Source organism: Phyllobates terribilis, unplaced genomic scaffold, assembly GCF_046119375.1.
Source record: "Phyllobates terribilis strain yellow unplaced genomic scaffold, ASM4611937v1 Scaffold_9__5_contigs__length_417890890, whole genome shotgun sequence".
In the NCBI taxonomy this organism is placed as follows: domain Eukaryota; kingdom Metazoa; phylum Chordata; class Amphibia; order Anura; family Dendrobatidae; genus Phyllobates; species Phyllobates terribilis.
Window position 1 is genome coordinate 173,983,594 of NW_027362769.1, and position 21,712 is coordinate 174,005,305.

The 21,712-nt window shown below is 40.8% G+C and overlaps 1 long non-coding RNA gene across 2 annotated transcripts; it reads right to left on the minus strand.

Annotated features, from left to right (window-relative positions):
* Nucleotides 1–12,162: 12,162 nt before the first annotated feature.
* LOC141160901 (uncharacterized) lies at nt 12,163–21,288 on the minus strand. 2 transcript variants are annotated; one of them, XR_012250562.1, is made up of 3 exons: nt 21,033–21,288; nt 15,236–15,607; nt 12,163–12,960 (listed from the first exon to the last, which is right to left on the minus strand). It is a non-coding gene; the product is annotated as an uncharacterized lncRNA (long non-coding RNA). The 2 variants fall into 2 exon arrangements; XR_012250563.1 differs by having other exon boundaries at nt 20,984–21,288.
* Between the last annotated feature and the right edge of the window lie 424 nt (nt 21,289–21,712).

The following is a 21,712-nucleotide window of genomic DNA, read 5'->3' on the forward strand; positions in this document are numbered from 1 at the left end:
TATATTCTTGTACATAGGAGGCAGTATTATAGTAGTTATATTCTTGTACATAGGAGCAGTATTATAGTAGTTATATTCTTGTAATAGGAGCAGTATTATAGTAGTTATATTCTTGTACATAGGACCAGTATTATAGTAGTTATATTCTCGTACATAGGGGGCAGTATTATAGTAGTTATATTCTTGTACATAGGAGCAGTATTATAGTAGTTATATTCTTGTACATAGGAGCAGTATTATAGTAGTTATATTCTTGTACATAGGGGGCAGTATTATAGTAGTTATATTCTTGTACATAGGAGCAGTATTATAGTAGTTATATTCTTGTACATAGGAGCAGTATTATAGTAGTTATATTCTTGTACATAGGGGCAGTATTATAGTAGTTATATTCTTGTACATAGCAGCAGTATTATAGTAGTTATATTCTCGTACATAGGGGGCAGTATTATAGTAGTTATATTCTTGTACATAGGAGCAGTATTATAGTAGTTATATTCTTGTACATAGGGGGCAGTATTATAGTAGTTATATTCTTGTATAGTACAGACCAAAAGTTTGGACACACCTCATTTAAAGATTTTTCTGTATTTTCATGACTATGAAAATTGTACATTCACACTGAAGGCATCAAAACTATGAATTAATACATGTGGAATTATATACTTAACAAAAAAGTGTGAAACAATTGAAAATATGTCTTATATTCTAGTTTCTTCAAAGTAGCCACCTTTTGCTTTGATGACTGCTTTGCACACTCTTGGCATTCTCTTGATGAGCTTCAAGAGGTAGTCACCGGAAATGGTTTTCACTTCACTTGTGCCCTGTCAGGTTTAATAAGTGGGATTTCTTGCCTTATAAATGGGGTTGGGACCATCAGTTGTGTTGTGCCGAAGTCTGGTGGATACACAGCTGATAGTCCTACTGAATAGACTGTTAGCTGCTTTTTTCTTGCCATAATACAAATTGTAAGTAAAGAAAAACAAGTGTCTATCATTATTTTAAGAAATGAAGGTCAGTCAGTGCGAAAAATTGGGCAAACTTTGAAAGTGTCCCCAAGTGCAGTTGCAAAAACCATCAAGCGCTTCAAAGAAACTGGCTCACATGAGGACCGCCCCAGGAAAGGAAGACCAAGAGTCACCTCTGCTTCTGAGCATAAGTTTATCCGAGTCACTAGCCTCAGAAATCGCAGGTTAACAGCAGCTCAGATTAGAGACCAGGTCAATGCCACACAGAGTTCTAGCAGCAGACACATCTCTACAACAACTGTTAAGAGGAGACTTTGTGCAGCAGGCCTTCATGGTAAAATAGCTGCTAGGAAACCACTGCTAAGGACAGGCAACAAGCAGAAGAGACTTGTTTGGGCTAAAGAACACAAGAAATGGACATTAGACCAGTGGAAATCTGTGGTTTGGTCTGATGAGTCCAAATCTGAGATCTTTGGTTCCAACCACCGTGTCTTTGTGCGACGCAAAAAAGGTGAACGGATGGACTCTACATGCCTGGTTCCCACCGTGAAGCATGGAGGAGGAGGTGTGATGGTGTGGGGGGGCTTTGCTGGTGACACTGTTGGGGATTTATTCAAAATTGAAGGCACACTGAACCAGCATGGCTACCACAGCATCTTGCAGCGGCATGCTATTCCATCCGGTTTGCGTTTAGTTGGACCATCATTTATTTTTCAACAGGACAATGACCCCAAACACACCTCCAGGCTGTGTAAGGGCTATTTGACCAAGGAGGAGAGTGATGGGGTGCTACGCCAGATGACCTGGTCTCCACAGTCACCAGGCCTGAACCCAATCGAGATGGTTTGGGGTGAGCTGGACCGCAGAGTGAAGGCAAAAGGGCCAACAAGTGCTAAGCATCTCTGGGAACTCCTTCAAGATTGTTGGAAGACCATTTCCGGTGACTACCTCTTGAAGCTCATCAAGAGAGTGCCAAGAGTGTGCAAAGCAGTCATCAAAGCAAAAGGTGGCTACTTTGAAGAACCTAGAATATAAGACATATTCTCAGTTGTTTCACACTTCTTTGTTAAGTATATAATTCCACATGTGTTAATTCATAGTTTTGATGCCTTCAGTGTGAATGTACAATTTTCATAGTCATGAAAATACAGAAAAATCTTTAAATGAGAGGGTGTGTCCAAACTTTTGGTCTGTACTGTACATAGGGGGCAGTATTATAGTAGTTATATTCTTGTACATAGGGGCAGTATTATAGTAGTTATATTCTTGTACATAGGGGGCAGTATTATAGTAGTTATATTCTTGTACATAGGGGGCAGTATTATAATAGTTATATTCTTGTACATAGGGAGCAGTATAATAGTAGTTATATTCTTGTACATAGGAACAGTATTATAGTAGTTATATTCTTGTACATAGGAACAGTATTATAGGAGTTATATTCTTGTACATAGGAGCAGTATTATAGTAGTTATATTCTTGTACATAGGGGCAGTATTATAGTAGTTATATTCTTGTACATAGGGGGTAGTATTATAGTAGTTATATTCTTGTACATAGGGGCAGTATTATAGTAGTTATATTCTTGTACATAGGGGCAGTATTATAGTAGTTATATTCTTGTACATAGGAGCAGTATTATAGTAGTTATATTCTTGTACATAGGAGCAGTATTATAGTAGTTATATTCTTGTACATAGGAACAGTATTATAGTAGTTATATTCTTGTACATAGGAGCAGTATTATAGTAGTTATATTCTTGTACATAGGAGCAGTATTATAGTAGTTATATTCTTGTACATAGGAGCAGTATTATAGTAGTTATATTCTTGTACATAGGGGGTAGTATTATAGTAGTTATATTCTTGTACATAGGGGGCAGTATTATAGTAGTTATATTCTTGTACATAGGGGCAGTATTATAGTAGTTATATTCTTGTACATAGGAGCAGTATTATAGTAGTTATATTCTTGTACATAGGAGCAGTATTATAGTAGTTATATTCTTGTACATAGGAGCAGTATTATAGTAGTTATATTCTTGTACATAGGAACAGTATTATAGTAGTTATATTCTTGTACATAGGAGCAGTATTATAGTAGTTATATTCTTGTACATAGGAGCAGTATTATAGTAGTTATATTCTTGTACATAGGAGCAGTATTATAGTAGTTATATTCTTGTACATAGGGGCAGTATTATAGTAGTTATATTCTTGTACATAGCAGCAGTATTATAGTAGTTATATTCTCGTACATAGGGGGCAGTATTATAGTAGTTATATTCTTGTACATAGGAGCAGTATTATAGTAGTTATATTCTTGTACATAGGGGGCAGTATTATAGTAGTTATATTCTTGTATAGTACAGACCAAAAGTTTGGACACACCTCATTTAAAGATTTTTCTGTATTTTCATGACTATGAAAATTGTACATTCACACTGAAGGCATCAAAACTATGAATTAATACATGTGGAATTATATACTTAACAAAAAAGTGTGAAACAATTGAAAATATGTCTTATATTCTAGTTTCTTCAAAGTAGCCACCTTTTGCTTTGATGACTGCTTTGCACACTCTTGGCATTCTCTTGATGAGCTTCAAGAGGTAGTCACCGGAAATGGTTTTCACTTCACTTGTGCCCTGTCAGGTTTAATAAGTGGGATTTCTTGCCTTATAAATGGGGTTGGGACCATCAGTTGTGTTGTGCCGAAGTCTGGTGGATACACAGCTGATAGTCCTACTGAATAGACTGTTAGCTGCTTTTTTCTTGCCATAATACAAATTGTAAGTAAAGAAAAACAAGTGTCTATCATTATTTTAAGAAATGAAGGTCAGTCAGTGCGAAAAATTGGGCAAACTTTGAAAGTGTCCCCAAGTGCAGTTGCAAAAACCATCAAGCGCTTCAAAGAAACTGGCTCACATGAGGACCGCCCCAGGAAAGGAAGACCAAGAGTCACCTCTGCTTCTGAGCATAAGTTTATCCGAGTCACTAGCCTCAGAAATCGCAGGTTAACAGCAGCTCAGATTAGAGACCAGGTCAATGCCACACAGAGTTCTAGCAGCAGACACATCTCTACAACAACTGTTAAGAGGAGACTTTGTGCAGCAGGCCTTCATGGTAAAATAGCTGCTAGGAAACCACTGCTAAGGACAGGCAACAAGCAGAAGAGACTTGTTTGGGCTAAAGAACACAAGAAATGGACATTAGACCAGTGGAAATCTGTGGTTTGGTCTGATGAGTCCAAATCTGAGATCTTTGGTTCCAACCACCGTGTCTTTGTGCGACGCAAAAAAGGTGAACGGATGGACTCTACATGCCTGGTTCCCACCGTGAAGCATGGAGGAGGAGGTGTGATGGTGTGGGGGGGCTTTGCTGGTGACACTGTTGGGGATTTATTCAAAATTGAAGGCACACTGAACCAGCATGGCTACCACAGCATCTTGCAGCGGCATGCTATTCCATCCGGTTTGCGTTTAGTTGGACCATCATTTATTTTTCAACAGGACAATGACCCCAAACACACCTCCAGGCTGTGTAAGGGCTATTTGACCAAGGAGGAGAGTGATGGGGTGCTACGCCAGATGACCTGGTCTCCACAGTCACCAGGCCTGAACCCAATCGAGATGGTTTGGGGTGAGCTGGACCGCAGAGTGAAGGCAAAAGGGCCAACAAGTGCTAAGCATCTCTGGGAACTCCTTCAAGATTGTTGGAAGACCATTTCCGGTGACTACCTCTTGAAGCTCATCAAGAGAATGCCAAGAGTGTGCAAAGCAGTCATCAAAGCAAAAGGTGGCTACTTTGAAGAACCTAGAATATAAGACATATTTTCAGTTGTTTCACACTTTTTTGTTAAGTATATAATTCCACATGTGTTAATTCATAGTTTTGATGCCTTCAGTGTGAATGTACAATTTTCATAGTCATGAAAATACAGAAAAATCTTTAAATGAGAGGGTGTGTCCAAACTTTTGGTCTGTACTGTACATAGGGGGCAGTATTATAGTAGTTATATTCTTGTACATAGGGGCAGTATTATAGTAGTTATATTCTTGTACATAGGGGGCAGTATTATAGTAGTTATATTCTTGTACATAGGGGGCAGTATTATAATAGTTATATTCTTGTACATAGGGAGCAGTATAATAGTAGTTATATTCTTGTACATAGGAACAGTATTATAGTAGTTATATTCTTGTACATAGGAACAGTATTATAGTAGTTATATTCTTGTACATAGGAGCAGTATTATAGTAGTTATATTCTTGTACATAGGGGCAGTATTATAGTAGTTATATTCTTGTACATAGGGGGTAGTATTATAGTAGTTATATTCTTGTACATAGGGGCAGTATTATAGTAGTTATATTCTTGTACATAGGGGCAGTATTATAGTAGTTATATTCTTGTACATAGGAGCAGTATTATAGTAGTTATATTCTTGTACATAGGAGCAGTATTATAGTAGTTATATTCTTGTACATAGGAACAGTATTATAGTAGTTATATTCTTGTACATAGGAGCAGTATTATAGTAGTTATATTCTTGTACATAGGAGCAGTATTATAGTAGTTATATTCTTGTACATAGGAGCAGTATTATAGTAGTTATATTCTTGTACATAGGGGGTAGTATTATAGTAGTTATATTCTTGTACATAGGGGGCAGTATTATAGTAGTTATATTCTTGTACATAGGGGCAGTATTATAGTAGTTATATTCTTGTACATAGGAGCAGTATTATAGTAGTTATATTCTTGTACATAGGAGCAGTATTATAGTAGTTATATTCTTGTACATAGGAGCAGTATTATAGTAGTTATATTCTTGTACATAGGAACAGTATTATAGTAGTTATATTCTTGTACATAGGAGCAGTATTATAGTAGTTATATTCTTGTACATAGGAGCAGTATTATAGTAGTTATATTCTTGTACATAGGGGGTAGTATTATAGTAGTTATATTCTTGTACATAGGGGGCAGTATTATAGTAGTTATATTCTTGTACATAGGGGCAGTATTATAGTAGTTATATTCTTGTACATAGGAGCAGTATTATAGTAGTTATATTCTTGTACATAGGAGCAGTATTATAGTAGTTATATTCTTGTACATAGGGGCAGTATTATAGTAGTTATATTCTTGTACATAGGGGCAGTATTATAATAGTTTTATTCCTGTACATAGGGGGCAGTATTACAGTAGTTCTATTCTCGTACATAGGAGGCAGTATTATAGTAGTTATATTCTTGTACATAGGGGGTAGTATTATAGTAGTTATATTCTTGTACATAGGGGGCAGTATTATAGTAGTTATATTCTTGTACATAGGGGCAGTATTATAGTAGTTATATTCTTGTACATAGGAGCAGTATTATAGTAGTTATATTCTTGTACATAGGGGCAGTATTATAGTAGTTATATTCTTGTACATAGGGGCAGTATTATAATAGTTTTATTCCTGTACATAGGGGGCAGTATTACAGTAGTTCTATTCTCGTACATAGGAGGCAGTATTATAGTAGTTATATTCTTGTACATAGGGGGCAGTATTATAGTAGTTATATTCTTGTACATAGGGGGCAGTATTATAGTAGTTATATTCTTGTACATAGGGGGCAGTATTATAGTAGTTATATTCTTGTACATAGGAACAGTATTATAGTAGTTATATTCTTGTACATAGGAGCAGTATTATAGTAGTTATATTCTTGTACATAGGGGCAGTATTATAGTAGTTATATTCTTGTACATAGGGGCAGTATTATAGTAGTTATATTCTTGTACATAGGGGGTAGTATTATAGTAGTTATATTCTTGTACATAGGGGGCAGTATTATAGTAGTTATATTCTTGTACATAGGGGCAGTATTATAGTAGTTATATTCTTGTACATAGGAGCAGTATTATAGTAGTTATATTCTTGTACATAGGAGCAGTATTATAGTAGTTATATTCTTGTACATAGGGGCAGTATTATAGTAGTTATATTCTTGTACATAGGGGCAGTATTATAATAGTTTTATTCCTGTACATAGGGGGCAGTATTACAGTAGTTCTATTCTCGTACATAGGAGGCAGTATTATAGTAGTTATATTCTTGTACATAGGGGCAGTATTATAATAGTTTTATTCCTGTACATAGGAGGCAGTATTATAGTAGTTATATGGGCGCAGAAGTACAAGGTGTTTGTTATGTTCTGCTACCATAGCTAAGGAAAGAGAGGAGATCTGTCCCTACGATAGAACTCAGCTTAATCCCTACGATGTAACAGGGGACCTGATCCTGCGATCAGACCTGCTAAAGTCCTAAGCTAGTCTGTACGGAGACCTATAGATGTGGGGAAGGAATCCCTACAAGTACTAAGGACTGGGAGGAAAATGGGACACCTCCTAACAGAAATAGTAGCAGACAGACGAACAAACAAAATATATAGAACATAGAGGTCCGTAGACCAAGCAAACTAACAGAGTTAGATACAGAGCACAGGCTAGCTAGAAAGTAGTTATACAATGAAGTCCAGCAAAGCCAGAAGGGCGGAGCAGGATTAAATAGGCCAACAAGGTCATGTGACCAGCAAAGGAAAAAACCTAAGAGCAAGGTTCTAACAGTACCCCCCCTTCTAAGAGGATCCTCCGGATCCCCTAGGACCAGGCTTATCAGGAAATCTCCTGTGAAACGCTCTGATAAGTCTGGACGCGGAAACATCATCTGACCTCACCCAAGAGTTATCCTCGGGTCCGAAACCTTTCCAGGCCACAAGATACTGCAAACTACCTCTATACCGTCTAGAGTTAAGGATGCGAGAAATTTCATATTCCCCGTCCTCCACCACCGGAGGAACAGAGGCAGAGGCGTCACCATCCGACACAACAGCTTTTTTTAACAGAGAGACATGAAATACCGGATTAATTCTCCAGGAGGTAGGAACCTCCAACCTAACAGCAGATTGGTTGACAACCTGAAGCACCTTAAAGGGCCCTACAAACTTGGGACCCAATTTCTTAGAAGGAATCCTCAACCGCAGATTCCTAGAGGACAACCAAACCATGTCACCAACAGCGAACAAAACCTCCTGTCGTTTCCTATCAAAGTAGTCTTTAGATTTTCTGTTGGCCTCCTGAAGATTACCACGCACATCCGTCCAAACTCTCTCCAAATCACCGGAAAAATTCTCCTCCTCAGGCACGGCAGATCCCAACTTGGAGAACGACCCAAACGACGGATGTCTCCCAGAACAACAAAAAAAAGGCGAACAACCAGCAGAAGAAGATGTATGATTGTTCAGAGCAAATTCAGCAAGTGGCAGAAACTCAGACCACCCCTCTTGATTGTCTGCCACAAAACAACGCAAGAACTGGTCAACATCCTGGTTTTTCCTTTCTGTCTGGCCATTAGATTCAGGATGATATCCGGACGAGAACGACAAATGAACTCCCAACCTGTCACAAAAGGCACGCCAAAAACGAGCCACGAACTGAGGACCCCTATCAGAAACAATGTCAGTAGGAACGCCATGAAGTCTGACAATTTCCTTGACAAAGGCCTTAGCGAGAGTTTTAGCGCAGGGCAGTTTGACGAAGGGAACCAAGTGACACATCTTGCTAAAACGGTCCACGACCACCCAGATGACAGTAAAACCCTCAGAGGGGGGAAGGTCAGTTTTAAAGTCCATAGCCAAATGTGTCCAAGGAGCACTGGGAACCTCCAAAGGACAAAGCAACCCCGCAGCAGGAGTATGTGAGGACTTAGATCTAGCACATATAGTACATTGACGCACCCACTTAATGACTTCCTTCTGCCATCCAGGCCACCAAAAACTGCGACCCACCAGTCTCTTGGTCTCAGAGATTCCGGGATGACCTGCCAACCGAGATTCGTGACACTCAACAAACAAATCTCTCCTAAAGGTCCCAGGCACAAACAACCTCCCATGGGGAGTGTTAGATGGAGCATTCTCCTGTGCTTTAAGAATCTCATCTTCCAAAACGGAGTCCAAAGCAGCTATCACAACACCTTCTTGTAAAATGTTCTCTTTCTCAGCACCGACTATGGGAGAAAAACTGCGAGACAAGGCATCCGCCTTAACATTCTTAGTACCAGGGATGTAAGTAACGGAGAAATTAAACCGCGAGAAAAACAGTGCCCACCTAGCCTGACGGGCATTCAGGCGCTTGGCAGCATCAAGATATATCAGATTTTTATGATCCGTAAGAACCTGAACGGGAAATTCCGCACCTTCCAAGAAGTGGCGCCAGTGTTCAAATGCGAGTTTAATAGCCAATAATTCCCGATTACCAATATCGTAATTCAGTTCAGTCTCCGAAAAAATTTTTGAAAAAAAGGCACAGGGATGTAATCCATCCCCGTTATCCTGAGACAATACTGCGCCAACCCCCACAGAGGAAGCATCAACCTCAACCAAAAACGGCTTAGTCACATCAGGCTGCATAAGGATGGGAGCAGAGGTGAACCTCTCCTTGAGATACACAAAAGCTTCAATGGCCTCAGAAGACCACTGAACCGCATCAGCACCTTTCCTGGTGAGATCAGTCAGAGGTTTGACAATACTAGAAAAATTTTTTATGAATTTTCTGTAATAATTGGCGAAACCTAAAAACCTCTGTATCGATTTCAAACCAATAGGCCTAGGCCATTCCTGTACAGCCTGAACCTTAACCGGATCCATCTCAAAACCTTCGCTGGAGATAATGTAGCCCAAAAAACTAATTCTCTGTACAGCGAACTCACATTTCTCCAGCTTAGCAAAAAGCGAATTGTCCATTAATAACTGTAATACCTCACGTACGCTCCGCCAATGAGACTCCAGATCCGGCGAATAAATCAAAATGTCATCCAAATACACAACCACATTTTTGCCGATCAAAGGTCTAAGGATGTCATTAATAAGATTCTGGAAAAATGCAGGAGCATTAGTAAGACCAAAAGGCATCACCAGATTCTCAAAATGACCCACAGGAGTGTTAAAAGCAGACTTCCATTCGTCACCCTCCTTCATGCGCAACAGATTGTATGCCCCCTTAAGGTCAATTTTAGAGAACCACTTGGCCCCCAATAACTGGTTAAACAGATCAGGAATCAATGGCAGTGGGTAAGGATTGCGTACAGTAATTTTGTTAATCTCACAAAAATCCAGACAAGGACGTAAACCGCCGTCCTTTTTTTTTTACAAAAAAAAAATCCAACCGCCACAGGAGACTTAGAGGGCCTAATGTGACCGGCGGCCAAACTTGTCTGTATGTATTCCTCCAAAGCCTTCCTCTCAGGAGTAGTAAGGTTAAATAAACGACTTTTAGGAAGAGTCGCTCCAGGGACAAATTCAATAGAACAATCATAGTCTCTATGGGGAGACAAAACCTGCGATCCCTTCTCAGAAAAAACTCTCCAAAAATCCTGAATAGGAACAGGCAATTCTCCCCTATCCAAAGCTGCAATACGCCCGTTACAACACTTGTCATAACATTTATGGCTCCAGGATTTAATTTCACTGGTAGACCAATCCAGTACAGGATTGTGAAATTTTAACCAGGGCAATCCCAATATTACTGGAGAAGGCAAATTATTCAACACTACCAAATCCAATTTCTCATGGTGAACACCATTAATAGTGAGAGGAAATTCACAGACCTTGAGAGTAATATTCTTCAAAGGGGAACCATCCACAGAGACCACAGCAATGGGGGATGATAAAGGTTCGGGTTTTAAATTGAGTCTTTCCAAGAATCCCCCATCAATTACATTCAGAGTAGACCCACAATCAACAAACACCCGAAATTCCATTAATTTTTCCTGAGCAATCGTGGAAGCAGCTAAAAATACACCCTTGGAATTTAAACAGGCAATACGGGCATGACTGACCATTTTTTTTTTCTTTCTTGATACGAAGCTCACAGTCTTTAATCAAATGACCAGATTTTCCGCAATAGAAACACAAGCCTTCAGAAAATCTGCGATCTTTTTCTTGAGAGCGAGGTGCCATCGCTCCAATCTCAATCGATTCACCACTGTTAGTACACACATTCTCATAACCAGAAACTGACATAGCAGAGGATTTGCTCTCATTAACCCTTGCACGCAGTCTCCTATCCACCCGTATAGCTAATTGCATAGCCTGTTGCAAATCTTCAGGTGTAGGATAAGCAATTAGCAGGTCTTTAACCCTTTCATTGAGCCCAGCAAGAAATAGACTTTTCAGAGCAGAATCGTTCCACCCTGTTTGAGTAGACCAACGACGGAAATGAGTACAATATTTTTCCACATTACCTGATCCCTGTCTCAAACGTCTCAACTCAGTCTCAGCTGATGCGACACGGTCAGGATCATCATATAATAGTCCCAAAGCAGAAAAAAAACTATCCACTGATCTGAAGCATGTATCACTAGGTTGCAAAGAAAAGGCCCACTCCTGAGGCTCTTTGCGCAAAAGTGACATTATGAACCCTATGCGCTGGGATTCATCCCCAGAGGACTTGGGTCTCAAACGAAAATACAATAAGCAAGCATTTTTAAATGAAAAAAATTCTCGGTGTTTACCAAAAAATAAATCCGGCAAACATACCTTAGGCTCCAAGAAATGTGCTCCAGGACAGTTACTCACGTGCTGACGGAGCTCGGCCACCTCCAGAGAGAGTCCCTGCAGGCGATGAGCCAAATCCTGAACCGACACCATGATGGAACAGAAAAATCTTTCCTTAGAGAATTTGCAGGCTGGACTTACTGTTATGTTCTGCTACCAGAGCTAAGGAAAGAGAGGAGATCTGTCCCTACGATAGAAGTCAGCTTTATCCCTACGATGTAACAGGGGACCTGATCCTGCGATCAGACCTGCTAAAGTCCTAAGCTAGTCTGTACGGAGACCTATAGATATGGGGAAGGAATCCCTACAAGTACTAAGGACTGGGAGGAAAATGGGACACCTCCTAACAGAAATAGTAGCAGACAGACGAACAAACAAAATATATAGAACATAGAGGTCCGTAGACCAAGCAAACTAACAGCGTTAGATACAGAGCACAGGCTAGCTAGAAAGTAGTTATACAATGAAGTCCAGCAAAGCCAGAAGGGCGGAGCAGGATTAAATAGGCCAACAAGGTCATGTGACCAGCAAAGGAAAAAACCTAAGAGCAAGGTTCTAACAGTGTTCAGTGCTAAGAGACTCGGCCGAAGTGAGGACACTGAACCCGAGCACCACTCAACAGTGGTAAAGAAGAATGAGGAGTCCTGGAGGTGATGATCCGGCCCCACAGATCCTTGATCTCCCATCATCCCATCTGTCTGGGATCACATGAAGAGACAGAAGGATCCGCATAAGCCTCATACACAGAAGATCTGGGGTTAGTCCTCTAAGATGTTTGTAACAACTTCCGGCCAAGATTCTCCATAACCAGTGTACAAGTGGAGAGAAGAAGTGATACAGGCGACAGGCAATCACCAGATACTGATGACGAAGACGATGGGCGGTCACCAGATACTGATGATCGAGGCGACGGGCAGTCACCAGATACTGATGATGGAGGTGATGGGCGGTCACCAGATACTGATGATAGAGGTGACGGGCAGTCACCAGATACTGATGATGGAGGCAGTCATCAAATATTGATGGGATATAGATTTCTAATTTTTTCATTCGCTTTTTTTGTTAATTGATACAAGTAAACCATACATATATGTCCCGTAAATCAAATAATTGACATGATAATATACAAACTGATACAAGGGATATAATTTAGCTCCTCGTCTCCTTAGTGAGGGGCAGCGCTGGCACAACATGAGGTCTGTGCTCATTAGAAGGATGCTGAATTCCAAGGAGGCCGTTCTTTACACCGACAAGATCAACGAGGTACAGTAGTGACCGACTTCCTGGAGATGCTGGATAATATAAGTAAGACGTTGCCATCTGGAGTCACAGTGAACAGCTTACAAAATAACTTCTACAGGTTTTCCTTTGAAGGTGAGGTAAACCCTTGGAGAAATAGAGATAGGCAGGAATTATTTATAGTGAAACTTTGTACAAGTATATTGCACCAAAAGCTGGAGTAAATGGCGGATGATCTGTTATTCTATTTTAGACACATTTTAGCTTTCAAAACTGTTTTGAAATGTGGCAAATTTTGAAAAGGGTGCAACAGCTAGCAAACACCAGCATTATTTTACAGTACATGGCGGTATTATTATGTGAGACTATGTGGTGGTATTATGTGGGTTCTAGGGTGTTTTTTTCACACTTCCATGGCTGCATTAGGTAAGTTTAAGACAAGTAAAACATTTTACATGGCATCCAGCAGTATGGAGCTGCCGTGACTACTGTCCAGGAGGCATTTTTCTATAAACACTTATTATACCAATGTAGGAAATCCCCTGGGAGCGAAACACAGCAGCACAAAGCAACCCCCTCTCCTTGACACCAGGCGAAGGGTTAAAGGGACTAAGTTTAGCCTGTTCAGAACTGTTTCATTTTTTTTCCAGAAGTTTTATACATCTTGTTTGAGACTTGTTTAGGATGTTTACAGAAAGTCATTCCCCCCCTACAAAACTAAAAAGTTTATCAACTCCATCGAGGATATGATGAAATACTATGAGCATGTCAGATTCCTTCCTACCTGGACCAATGACATCTTAGGCTATGTTCACACATAATGTTTTTTTCAGCGTTCATTTTCTGCAGCAAAACCTGATCTCTTGCCAGGAGGTTATTCAGGATTTTTGTTGCTGTTTTCTTGCCTTTTTGCTTTTTTTGGTGCGTTTTTCTCACTGTCCTTTTGTTTCTGTTATGCATGTACATAAAGTTCAGTGAAAAAAAAAAAAAAATCTCATTCTGATTTAGGCACAAAAAACACTGAAAAAAACATGATGTGTGAACATAGCCTTACCTTACTGGAAAAGATACATTCAGAGCTGGGACTACTTTGACTTTCGTGAGTTTCAAGTAGCAAGGACCATAATGCATTGGGCCGTTGCAAAAATGACGTTATGTAGAAAGATGTCTGTAGCTCCATACTTTACTTATCTTGTAGTGATCATCAGTTATAACCCATACCGCTAAAAAAACTTCCAGAGCTGCAGCCTGTTATTTTCCAGGCTACAGGTACTCGCTGCAGCCTCTGCGGCTACAGTATGTTTACTGCGGCTTTGCGGGACATGTAGTGTTTGCAGCCGCCATGTGCTGTGAAGAGTCTTCATAATCCATCTCAGAACTGTAGAGGAGGTCAGAATTATGAATACAGCTCTGGGTTCAACTGGAGACATGATGTAAGGTAACATTGTATCAAAGTGTCAGTAAGACATTGTGATTTCTGCTGTCTGCATTAATTCTATAGGAAACAAGTTGATTGATAAAAAGATGCAGAATATACAAGAAAGACTGGAGGGAGGTGAGGAGGTGCAGGGGGAGCACCTGACTTAACTGCTGTCCAGCAACAAACTGACCGTGAGGCTATGTGCCCAGGATGCAGAAATGAAGCGGAAAATTTCCGCTTCATTTCTGCATGTCCTTGCCTGGAAAAACGCGTGCCGAATTTGACACGCGTTTTTCGTGCGTTTTTTAAGCGTTTTGCACATGCGGAATTGCCTTGCGCTTTCTAATGCATTGAGAAGGCAATTCCGCATGCGTAAACGCACAAATAATGGACATGCTGCAGAATTTTCCGCACATCAAAAACGCAGTGGAAAATTCCGCAGCATGAGCATTGAAATTGCGGATTTACATTGGGGACCATGGGAGAAGGCTTACCAAGCGTTTTACAAGTGTTTACGCTGCAAAAATTCCGCAGCAAAAACGTTTGAAAAACGCATCGTGGGCACGGACCCTGAGGGAGATATATACACTAGCGTGGCCGAGCTGCTCCTGGCTTTATACCTATTGTGGTGCATCTACAATAAAGCAATGAAGCAACTTTTCAAATAATTTCGATACATTTCCTGCTATTTGTATACAGCTGCTTTGCAGAGCTAAGTGTTTCCATGGTTACAGACTACAAACAAATTCTGTGTAGTCTGATCTTGCAGATGTTGCTCCCTGTTCTTGGTTAGTTACAAACAGTAAAAAAAAGTATGGAAAGGACGAGGGTTCAATTCAAACCTTGGAGACACATACTGTAGGTCTGCCTCCAGATAAATATTTGTAGATATTTTTATTTCAGTGCATTGGAACATCTGAAAAGAAGGAAATACCCCCGAGTGATACATTCTACCTTCACTGATACATTGTAACATTCATGCTGCTCTTAGTCTTCACTTACACTTTTAGGAAAGAAGTAATCTCCGATCATATCATCCCGCACTGCGATTCTGGAGTTGATTGGCACAACAGGATACATCCTAGATAAGAAAGAACAGGAAGAAAGGAACTAAGGGGATTTATGAAACAAAATGTGGCCAAATTTTACTGCAAGCTGCGCCAAATATTTTACAACTTCTTGATACTTGTTGCGCCTCCATTGATTCCTTAATGTCTCTTTAATCACTGCCCTCAGTAGCAGCATTTTGGCAATATCATCCCTGGTAAGAGCAGCATCCCCGGGCACAACGAACGTCACCTCTCGCTACAGGGAGTTCTGGACTTCAATGTTTCTTGAGAGATGAAACATGATCCAGGATAAAGTATTCGCTGTCTGAAGAGGAGAAGAACGAGGAATCAGCATAAAGAGCATTTCCTGAAACATTTACATTGAAGGAAAATAAATTGTAACTTCTACTTGTCAGGGAATTGTGAATGCAGCTTTGGATGTGACTAGAGCAGGGGTGTGCAATTCATTTTCCAGAGGGGCCACATGAGAGACTGTGACTGTTGTGGAGGGGCCGAACCAATCTTCTGGTCCTGGTTTTGGGGTCTATGTTTCTTCAGGGGTCTGGTCTGGGATCTGTATTTGTTTTGGCGTTTAGTCATGCCGATACCTTTAAATTATGTGAACACAGCTGCACCCTCGAATGGCGACCTGACAAAGAACTGAACCTGATCTTGACTCTTCCTGTGTCATGCCACTTCACTAAGCTCATTTGATTGGCTGATTTGTCTCTTAAATGGGAGAATCACATGTGGATATATATTATTTCATGGTGTTTTGTTTGCATCAAATGTATTAAATGACAAACGGAGAGAAAAGGCCAAAGTATCTGCTTAATGGCTGCCGGGCACAAATGATCCTTCTTAAGTCCTGTGTATAGTTTTTAAGGTTGAAGGAAGACTAAGTCCATCTAGTTCAACCCATATCCTAACATGTTGATCCAGAGGAAGGCAAAAAATACCCATGTGGCAAACACTAAGCTCCACATTGGGGAAAAAAATTCCTTCCCGACTCCATACGACAATCAGACTAGTTCCCTGGATCAACGCCCTATCAAGGAATCTAGTATATATAACCTGTAATATTATACTTTTCAAGAAAGGAATCCCGGCCCTTCTTAAATGTTAGTAGTGAATCCCTCATTACAACATCATGCGGCAGAGAGCTCCATAGTCTCACTGCTCTTACAGTAAAGAATCCCCGTCTGTGATTATGATTAAACCTTCTTTCCTCCAGACGTAGAAGATGCCCCCTTGTCCCCGTCTCAGGCCTCAGAGTAAAAAGATCAGTAGAAAGGTCTTTGTACTGTCCCCTCATATACTTGTACATAGTAATAAGATCACCCCTAAGCCTTCTTTTTTCCACAGTAAATAACCCCAAGTGTAATAACCTGTCTTGGTATTGCAGACCCCCCAGTCCTCTAATAACCTGTCTTGGTATTGCAGACCCCCCAGTCCTCTAATAACCTGTCTTGGTATTGCAGACCCCCCAGTCCTCTAATAACCTGTCTTGGTATTGCAGACCCCCCAGTCCTCTAATAACCTTGGTCGCTCTTCTCTGCACCCACTCTAGTTCAGCTATGTCTTTCTTATACACCGGAGACCAGAACTGTACACAGTATTCTAAGTGTGGTCGCACTAATGACTTGTATAGAGGTAAAATTATGTTCTCCTCATAAGCATCTATGCCTCTATTAATGCATCCCATTATTTTATTTGCCTTTGCAGCAGCTGCCTGACACTGGCCACTAAACGTGAGCTTGTCGTCCACCAATACACCCAGGTCTTTTTCAGTTACAGTTTTGCCCAGTGTTTTACAATTAAGCATATAATTATACATTTTATTTCCTCTGCCCAAGTGCATTACCTTACATTTATCCCCATTAAAGCTCATTTGCCATTTATCAGCCCAAGCTTCTAGTTTACATAGATCCTCCTGTAATATAAAATTGTCCTCCTCTGTATTGATTACCCTGCAGAGTTTAGTGTCATCTGCAGATATTGAAATATTACTCTGTATGCCCCCTACAAGGTTATTAATAAATATGTTAAAAAGAAGGGGGCCCAATACTGACCCCTGTGGTACCCCACTGTTAACTGAGACCCAGTCTGAGTGTTTTCCATTAATAACCACACTTTGTTTCCTATTACTGAGTCAGTTCTTAACCCACTTACATATATTTTCCCCTATCCCCATTGTTCTCATTTTATGTATCAACCTTTTGTGTGGAACCGTATCAAAAGCTTTTGAAAAGTCCATATACACAACATCCACTGCATTTCCTTGGTCCAGTCCGGAACTTGCCTCCTCATAAAAGCTGATCAGATTAGTCTGACAGGAACGGTCCCTCGTAAACCCATGTTGATATTGGGTCATGAGGTTATTCTTCTTCAGATACTCTAGTATAGCATCTCTTAGGAAACCCTCCAGGATTTTACCCACAGTAGAGGTTAAGCTTACTGGCCTATAATTTCCAAGTTCAGTTTTTGTCCCCTTTTTGAATATTGGCACCACATTTGCTATACGCCAGTCCTGTGGTACAGACCCTGTTATTATAGAATCTTTAAAGATTAAAAATAATGGTCTATCTATGACGTTACTTAATTCCTGCAGTACTCACGGGTGTATCCCATCCGGGCCCGGGGATTTGTCACCTTTAGTGATTTTTAGACGCCGCCGCACTTCCTGCTGGGTGAAGCCAGTGACATTTAATGGAGAATTTTTGTTATCACTGATCATGTTTTCTGTCATGCGATTTTCTTGTGTAAATACGGTTGAAAAAAAATCATTTAGCATATTGGCTTTTTCCTCAACCTCATCCACCATTTCACCCAGACTATTTTTATGGGGGCCAACACTATAATTTTTTAGTTTTTTTACTATTTATGTAGTTAAAGAATATTTTGGGGTTATTTTTACTTTCTCTGGCAATGAGTCTCTCTGCCTCAATCTTTGCTTCCTTGATTTGTTTTTTACATAATTTATTTAATTTTCTATATTTATTTAATGCCTCATTACTACCTACTAGCTTTAGTTCTCTAAATGCTTTCTTTTTGTCACTTATTGCGCCCCTTACAGCTTTATTTAGCCATAGTGGTTTCCTCCTATTTCTAGCATGTTTATTCCCATAGGGTATATATTGTGCACAGGTCCTATTCAGGATGCTAATAAATGTCTCCCATTTGCTTTGTGTAGCTTTATGTCTCAGGATATCGTCCCAGTTTATTGCACTAAGATCATCTCTCAACCGTTGGAAATTTGCCTTCCTGAAGTTTAGTGTCCTTGTAACACCTCTGCTACACATCTTATTAAGGGATATATGAAAACGTATTATTTTGTGATCACTATTACCCAAGTGGCCCCCAACTCGTATATTTGATATGCGGTCTGGCCTATTGGTTAATATTAGGTCTAGCAGTGCCCCCCTTCTTGTTGGGTCCTGAACCAGTTGTGAAAGGTAATTGTCTCTCATAGTTGTCAAAAACCTATTACCTTTGCTTGAACTACAGGTTTCTGTCCCCCAATGTATTTCAGGGTAGTTGAAGTCCCCCATAATAATGACTTCTCCTTGAGTCGCTGCTTCATCTATTTGCTTTACGAGGATATTCTCCGCTACTTCCATTATTTTTGGAGACTTATAACAAACCCCTATAGTAATTTATTATTTTCTCCCCCTCCCCTTATCTCCACCCACAGGGACTCTACATTTTCATTAGATTCACATATATCCTCCCGCAAGATGGGTTTTAAGGATGATTTTACATATAAACACCCCCCCCCCCCTCGCTTGTTTGTACGGTCATTTCTGAACAGTCTATAGCCCTGTAAATTACCTGCCCAGTCACGGCTCTCGTCCAGCCATGTCTCAGATATCCCTACCATGTCTTAATTATTTTCCAACAAAATTAATTCTAATTCCTCCATTTTGTTGGTGAGGCTTCTGGCATTAGTGTACATGCATTTTATGTATCTCTCTGTACCTCTATTCCTTCTTACTTTATTGACTGTTCTAACCCCACCCCCAATTTCTTTATTTGAAAATAGGTCACTATCTGCACTATCTTCCCCACCTGTAAAATGAATACCCTCCCCCCCAATCCCTAGTTTAAACACTCCTCCAACCTTCTAGCCATTTTCTCCCCCAGCACAGCTGCACCCTCCCCATTAAGGTGCAGCCGGTCCCTAGCGTAGAGTCTGTAGCCAACTGAGAAGTCGGCCCTGTTCTCCATGAACCCAAATCCCTCCTTCCTACACCAGTTCTTGAGCCACTTATTTATCTCCCTAATCTCCTGTTGCCTCTCTGGCGTGGCATGTGGTACCGGTAGTATTTCAGAGAATACCACCTTGGAGGTCCTTGCTTTCAGCTTGCAGCTTAATTCCCTGAAATCATCTTTAAGGACCTTCCACCTACCTCTAACTTTGTCACTTGTTCCAATGTGCACCATGACCGCTGGGTCCTCACCAGCCCCTCCCAGTAATCTGTCAACCCGATCAGCGATGTGTCGGACTCGAGCGCCAGGTAGACAGCACACTGTTCGACGATCCCTGTCTTTGTGACAGATTGCCCTATCTGTTCCCCTAATAATGGAGTCCCCCACTACCAGCACCTGCCTGGCCTGCCCTACTCTCCTATTTCCCTCTTTACTGGAGCTGACACTCCTCCGGCTTTCAGGGGACATGCCTTGCTGCAGTAGTGCTACCCCTGTACTGTCACTCCCCTCATCTGCCAACTTTGCAAACTTATTGGGGTGTGCCAGATCAGGACTAGCCTCCCTGGCACTCTTCCCTCTACCCCCCCTTCTAACTGTCACCCAACTAGCGGCCTCACTGTCCTGCAGCTCCCGACTACCACCCTCCCCCACATCTACCCCAGTGAGCTGCTGCTCAGTGAGCAGCAGACTCCTTTCCATATTATCAATGGATCTCAGTGTTGCCAGCTGCTCATTTAGATCCAGTATCTGGGCTTCCAAATGCACAACGTGCACACATCTCGCGCAGCAGTATGCAACCTCGACCGGCTGTTCAAGGAATACATACATGTGGCAAGATGTACACTGGATAGCATTGTCAATAATGGAGCTCATTTCCTAATGGGGATTGCAATATACAGAATGTTAAGTAAAAAGAAAAGTAAAGAATTAATGAAATACAGACAGCAATTCAGTCCAAAGTCCTCCCTTCCAAACTCCCTGAATCCAAGTCACTGAAAAACAAGTCACACTTTCTTTCGCTCGCACTTACGCTCCGGTCACACTCAGCTCTTTCACACTCGCAAACTAAGAGATTTAAAGAGTTTTTTTTTTCCCTTTTCCAGCAATGCACCCTTCACCTCAATGCACTTCCATTAAATTTTGCTACATTTCACTTTGTGTCCTAATTTTATTGATTTTTGTTACAATGTATCAATCTGCATCCCAGGTCCGCAGCCTTTGGATGTAAAGAAGATTCACTGACAACGAGCCGAGATTTTACAATTGGAATGGAATTGCAACACAAAGTATATTAGAAAGTTGCAGAACATTACATTTTACATGTAAGATTACTTGCATAAATTTAATCCCCCTCCCCCTTGATATAGTAGAACCTAAATGGAAAAAGATGCTTGTACACCCCCTGCTGGTACAACCTATGGGAGCAGCTTCAGGGAGTGAATACTTATGCAATATTATATATACATGTATATAAAGAGTCTAGCATGCTCACATGAAAGTAAAGGGCCCCTTTAAGGGTTAATCATGTCGCACCGCTTCACCTGACTAATTACACGTTGTCTTCCTACCAGACTGCCATCAGGTTCATGTTCAAGCGTGAGGGCTGCGAGCACACCTTACACACGTAATCCGGGATCGCCTATAGGCCAGATATATATATATACAGTATACGCCGCCCCTCCCTCCACAATGTACATGTGACGAGAGCCAGGTCCCAGGATTAACCCAGTAGTGCCTGCTAGGAATTTTGTCCTGTCGGAGTAGTGGGGCCTTTACCCTTGGTGCCTCATCTGGAAGTTTTCCAAGTACATTGTAACTTTTCTGTTCCTCAGGCTCCACTTCCCTTAACCCTTTACATTAAATGGCAAATTTCAAAGGATGCAAAACAGACACTTCTAAGGGAATGGCAGTTCCTGTTGTGGAATTACAAGACTCAGGTTTGTCAGGGTTTACTGGGAATTGTAGTTCAGCTGATAAGGATGCACAACTTGTTAGGGTTTATGCCCTATAGTGTCATATTACTTCATTGTATGAAGCCATATTAGAGAAATCATTGACTGACGCTACTGCAGAGGTTGCAGTCATACCCGGGCCCTGGTTCCTTATGGTCCCTCTCCCACATGGGTACACACCAGTGTTATAAATGGCACATGGCAGGTTGGCAAATTCTGCATTAGAGCCCACGAGCTTCTATCGCACTCAACCAAATGCTCTATAAATC